The sequence below is a fragment of the Aedes aegypti genome, chromosome 2, assembly GCF_002204515.2.
Source record: "Aedes aegypti strain LVP_AGWG chromosome 2, AaegL5.0 Primary Assembly, whole genome shotgun sequence".
Taxonomy (NCBI): Eukaryota; Metazoa; Arthropoda; class Insecta; order Diptera; family Culicidae; genus Aedes; species Aedes aegypti.
This window is the reverse complement of record NC_035108.1, coordinates 153,070,482-153,076,900: the sequence shown is the minus strand read 5'-3', so window position 1 is coordinate 153,076,900 and position 6,419 is coordinate 153,070,482.

The following is a 6,419-nucleotide window of genomic DNA, read 5'->3' as shown; positions in this document are numbered from 1 at the left end:
GATCAATGCTGTTCTTTGTTTCATTAGTGATAATTTCACATTCCTTCGTATTTCAAATCCTTTTGATTAGTGAAAAGGAATCAAGAGTAGGTAGACATGAGTATAATGTAGCTTTTAATTCCGTTCTTTTGACAGATACGCGTATTTTCGCTGTTCTTTGTGTCATTAGTGATAATTTAATATTTCTTACACAATTCCTTCGTTTTTATTTCAACAACTTTCTGATTGGAGTAATAGAATCAAGAGTAGATATGAGTATAATATGAGTAGCTACCATCTTCAGTCATTTTCATGGTCAAGGACATGGGGCCTTCCTTAGCCGAGTGGTTAGAGTCCGCGGCTACAAAGCAAAGCCATGCTGAAGGTGTCTGAGTGCAATCCCCGGTCGGTCCAGGATCTTTTCGTAATGGAAATTTCCTTGACTTCCTTGGGCATTGAGTATCATCGTACCTGCCACACGATATACGAATGCGAACTATGGCAAAGAAAGCTCTCAGTTAATAACTGTGGAAGTGCTCATAAGAACACTAAGCTGAGTAGCCGGCTCTGTTCACTGTCCCAGTGGGGACGTTAATGCCAATAAGAAGAAGAAGACATGCGAGTAACTGACAGTAAGAAAGACTGCAAGTGGTAGTCAAAATACGCGTAGTAGCTGTTTAAAGCTGAGTATCACTTGTATACACTACCCGTCATAAATACGGACTCACTAAAATAAGTATTGCAACACTCAGCTGAATATTGAATCACCCTGAAAAGTTTAGCATCACCTCCAAACAGGTAATTTCACATTGCTATATCTCGAGATCCTTACGACTTGCAAAGAAGCGATCTTCAGCAAAGTTGTTCCGGGGATTAAGGACATCCGGAAAGTGAACAGTTTAATTCGCGATTTTGCTGCTAGGTGGCGCTAGTGAGCATGCAAAATTGAGCATTTCAAACTAGTTCTAGCATGTGATCCATAAGAGATAGAAAGTTCGGGTCTTCGGCAAAGTTGCTCAGGGGTTCAAGGACATCGACATCGGAAAACGATCAGTTTAGTTCGCGATATTGCCGCTAGGTGGCGCTAGTGAGCATGTAAAATTGAGCATTTTGAACTAGTTCTAGCATGTGATCCATAAGAGATAGAATGTTCGGATCTTCGGCAAAGTTGCTCAGGGGTTCAAGGACATCCGGAAAGTGATCAGTTTAGTTCGCGATTTTGTCGCTAGGTGGCGCTAGTGAGCATGTAAAGCGGATCATTTTGAACTAGTTCTAGTTTGTGATCCATAAGAGATAGAAAGTTTGAGTATTTGGCAAAGTTGTTCAGAAGGTCAAGGACATCCGGAAGACGAACTGTTTTTTGAAGATTTCGCCGCTAGGTGGTGCTAGTGCGCATGTAATATTGAGCATTTTGAACAAGTTCTAACTTGTGATCCACAAGAGATAGAAAGTTCGAGTCTTCGACAAAGTTGTTCAGAAGGTCAAGGACATCCGAAAGACAAACAGTTTTCTTTGGCGCTAGTGAGCATTTCAAACTAGTTCAATATTAAGTGAATCAAACCTGAAATACTTGAATATGAAATGAATCAGACATGAACCACTTTAAAATGAGTAAATAAGCTCTGAAGTACTGAGACGTGAATTAAAATAAACCTTAACAATTGAATAACTAGACAAAACAAACCGGAATAATTGTAGTCTGGGTGTATAAAAACCTGAATCAATTGAATATGAAGTAACTCAGACACGATTCACTTGAATATGAAGATGAAATTTGATATCAGATGAAAATGAATGAACTGATAGATGTGAATCACTTGAATATGAGCTTATCAAAACTGAAACATTTGAAAATGAAGTGAATCGGACCTGAATCATTTGAATGTAAAATGAATCAGTACTGCATTCTTCAAAAATGAAGTGTCACATGACATGAATCATTTGGATATAGAGCGAATCATATCTAATTAAATTGAACAAGAACCCAACTAACAATTCAGAGCCACAAACAAGCATGCATGTTTAATTATTGTTCAATAATGGTAATGGCAGCTGAATAAAAAATTTGCTCTATAAAGAGCTGAGAAGGTGCTTTTTTAACACAAACTTAGATCAATGTTCAACGTTATGCATTACAATGAACAAAAGTTGAATCGCCACTTATTAAACGTTTCCAAAGATTCTCATTCGACTAGTCAAGATTGTTCTACAAATGAGCTGAACAAGACATGTTTCCCCCAATTAAAAAGCCAATATTCCACTAAACAAATGTATATGTATAAAAGGATATTCAGAAGACGAACTAACGTTTTACTTGCGTCGCACTTCAGCTATTCCCACATGTTTAACATAAGCATGAATAAGAGCTGAATAAGTATCTTATAAAATCCTAATTCAGCTTCAGTATATTATAAGAACAGTTGATCCAATAGAGGCCAAAATGACGTTTAACAAACACATTGTTCAGCAATAAATAAGTCTTGTAAAAGCGATCACACTATAGCTAAATTTCATAAAATGGACAAAATATCCGAAATTCGTGTTGAGCTCCGAATGCATTTCAAAGCTCATAAATTATTCTATCTCAAAACTTTTAAAATAGCTGTTCAGAAAATAAACATGGTCAGTCTCCAGAAATGCAAAATTATTGTGAAAAACAAAAATAAACATTTAAGCTAAGTAATCCGAGTAGGAGCAAAGTACTGACAAACAAAGCGTGATATTGACTTGATTGACATAAGAGATAAAATATCTGAAGACAAAATCAAAATTTTGTTCCTGGAACTTCTAAACCTATGAAAAATTTGATGCACGCAGATCTAATGAATAGCTCGCAGCTATTGGTAAAATCTTGCAGAATCTAAATATGACATGCCAATTTTGTTCTAGTAGTTTATTTTTGATATAGTTTCCAAATATTTTATATCATATATCTATCAAGTTAATATCACTTTTGACTATCCATATTATACTTTCTATTGCTAAGCTCTTTTCGCCTGCTCGGGATGTTTTTCCGTACAAGAAAAATGGAAATTTCTTTGACAGAATTGATTAAATAAATTTCTATAGCCAGCTACATTTGAAATGATATTTCTTCACAACTGAATAAATACTGCGCTCTAAGAAAAATAATTTACTTGGCCATTTCCGAAAATAAAAATCGCATCAAGATATTCGAATATTTTTCTATTCAGGTGGGTTCTGAGGACTAACCCTTCAAATGATTCAAATATATTCATACAGAGAACTTTTACTTCAATGCATATGTAATAGGTTTATGAAAAATACAAATAAAAAAATAATCAAACTATAATTTATAAAATTATTTAAGTTAATCAATCAGTTTTGAACAAACTAAAACTTATTATGAAATTAGATTAATCATTTCAGACTGTTTTTACTTTGTGTAAATAAACATTATTTCGACCAACATCGACATAAATTTTCTCACTGTGCGCTAAAAATAGCCGACTGAACTCAGCTTGGATCAGCACTAAACAGCAGCTGAATAATATGCTTGTTCAGTTGTAGATTAGCGTACCATGTGTTGATTAGACGTTGTCGAATAGAAGCTCGAACATGGTCAATATTCAGCTATGAGAAGTTTATATTTTGCACTGGACGGTATAATCATCAATTCTAGGATGGCGCAGATGGCAAGGCGTACCGCTGACGATTGGAAGGTCTCGAGTTCGAATCCAGTATACAGGTGATTTTTAAATAAGATTGTTATACTATCATATATATAAAATCCCAGAGTTGTCTGTCTGTCAGTAACGCTTTGAAATGTTTCATCGAAAAGTTTCGTTGAGCACTACAATAGCAATTTAAGAGAACTACAACAGCAAATTTTAATATTGGAACATTACAATTGCAAATTGTGGAGCACTACAATAGCTCTTGAACAGAATATTCTGGAGTTTTCTGGAACTTTCCAATCCGTATTCCAATCCGTAGAATATTCTTGAACCCTTCATCATTGTCGTCTGTTTCGGAATTAGGTTGGTGACTATAACGTAAACAAATCAACTTCAAGCAAATTGTAATACGGTCGAACGTGAATCGAGTTGGATTTGAAAATGTGAAACGCGTTTCACAAGTTTCAACTCAGGCTCAAAAACGAGTTCGACATACCGTAAAACGGGGTAACTTTGATAGTTTTTTCGAAGGAAATTTGAATATTTTTGCATGCTGTTTCAAAGATTTACTATTTATATTTTCAAAACAAGTACAGGCATCCTGGCTATCGATTGCAGTCGATAAATTGGCAAAAGATTTAATTGAATGGATACCTAATTTTTCATATAATCGAAAGTTGGTTTTCTGTTTTGGGGTAACTTTGATAATGGAGTATGATTCGAACAAAATTTGAGACCGTATTCAAGTTCTATGATAACTAGGTTGTAAAAGATAAGTGGCCAACTATTCAAAACTACATCAAATAGTGATCGTAGAACAGATTGTAAGCGTTTCGGAAATGCTAAAATTGTGTATTTTTTTTACATTCGTATAAAAAGCCTAAAATGTTCTTGATTCAAATGAAAACCGCTCTTACATGAAGTGTCATACCAATATTCCTTAGTTTTGCATTCGTTTTGCTTAACTGATTAACAGAAATTATGATATTTCGATTAGTATTGTGGTGGGTTACGCACTATCGAAGTTACCCGCATTATCAAAGTTTCCCCGTTTTACGGTATGTTAAAGTAGGATAAACATAAATGAGATGAATGTGCGCCAAATATTCGAGTTTTATTAATTTGCATGGAAACCTCCAAGAGTCGATGCTCAATGACTCGATATCGACTCATGGATGCCAACTTAATACAAATTTTAATGCTTACTATGATGATTACCTACTTAAACATTCCTGTGCCATGACATGGTATTTCTCTGAGTCGATGGTCTTTTCACAACTGTATTTTTGTAAAATGACAATGAATCATACTACACTGCAGCAGCTATTTGGGAGAATATGCTAGATTTTTTGGTACGATTCTACTCTCCAATTCATAGAATCTTCTGGAACTTTTGAAACATTTCACAACATTAGAAACACTGCAACAGCATATAAGGCTATAATTATTTCAGATTAGAACACTACAACAGTATTGAGGCCACGTGCTCGATGGAGTATTGCCTGAGCATAAATTTAGGCGATTTTGAGGTCATTAGTATCATGCGATTTGAAAGATTATAGGTAGCTTTTCGCTTAACACTTCAGTCGTCGCGCTGTTGTATTTTGTACAACACTGTTGAAAAAACCTCGCTTTTCGTGCACAGCAGCAGCGTGATGGTTTTGACGGTGGCAAACTGCGCGACGACTGGAAGGTTAAGGCTGTGAACCGTTTCACCAATTCGTTTAACTAATTGTCAAAATTTGACATTTCGATAGTTATTTTCCCCTCAAATGGTTAAATTGAACTTCGCGGTCAACCCATTTGAGCTTTGAAGGCGAGTAGTTATTTCTGAACAAAGTTGACAGAGGGTTAGTTATTCTCAAATTCTCGGGTTTAATCATGCTTCAGAGCAGGGTTACTTTCAACCGAGGAGGAAATAACTATCGAGCTGTCAAATTCAAAATAAAACTTAAACGAATCGGTGGAACGGCTCACACCCTTAAAATTTCGTTGGAACGTGGCTAGCCACGTCAGGTAAGCTAGTCATAATAATAGTGCACACTACATTTATAAAGTAAAGTGCCTAGAAAAATATTTTTTTTGTTTTTATTAGTCTATGATTATTTTTAGACCAGCCGTATAAAAGCTGAACTAAATGCTTGTAAAACGTTTTTAAAGCTGAAAAATAAAGTTGGTATTCAACGACATGCTTTACACTTTCTCCAAATTTGTGTGAACAATGCTTTAACAAAGGTTGGCCATGGAAATTATTAAAATGTTATAAAACATGATGCTGGATAAAACTGCCATAATGGTGTTTGTTAAATGAGTGAATGTTAGTTGGGAAGTTAATCAGTCCTGAATTATTTGTATATGAAGTGAATATTACCTTAAACACTTGACTATGAAGTGAATCAGACATGAATCACATGAAGTGATTCTCACCTGAAATACTTGAATATGAAGTGAAATGGACATGAGTCTATTGGATATGGAGCTAATCAATTCTGAAACACTTGAATATAAAGTGAATGAGACCTGAATGGCTTAAATTTACTTAAAAAATCAAACATCAATCACTTGGATATTGAACTAATTAAACCTGAAACACGTACATAAAGTGATTCAAGCATGAATCACTTGAAAATGAAGTGAATCAGCCCTTACCTGCTTGAACATCAATTCATACCTGTAAAAGTGGGAAATTCTAGATGAATCAAACCTGAACTACTTGAATATCAAGTAATTCGTACTTGAAATAGGTGAAAATGAAGTGCTTCAGACCTGCAGCACTTGAATATTAAGCAAATCAAACCTGAT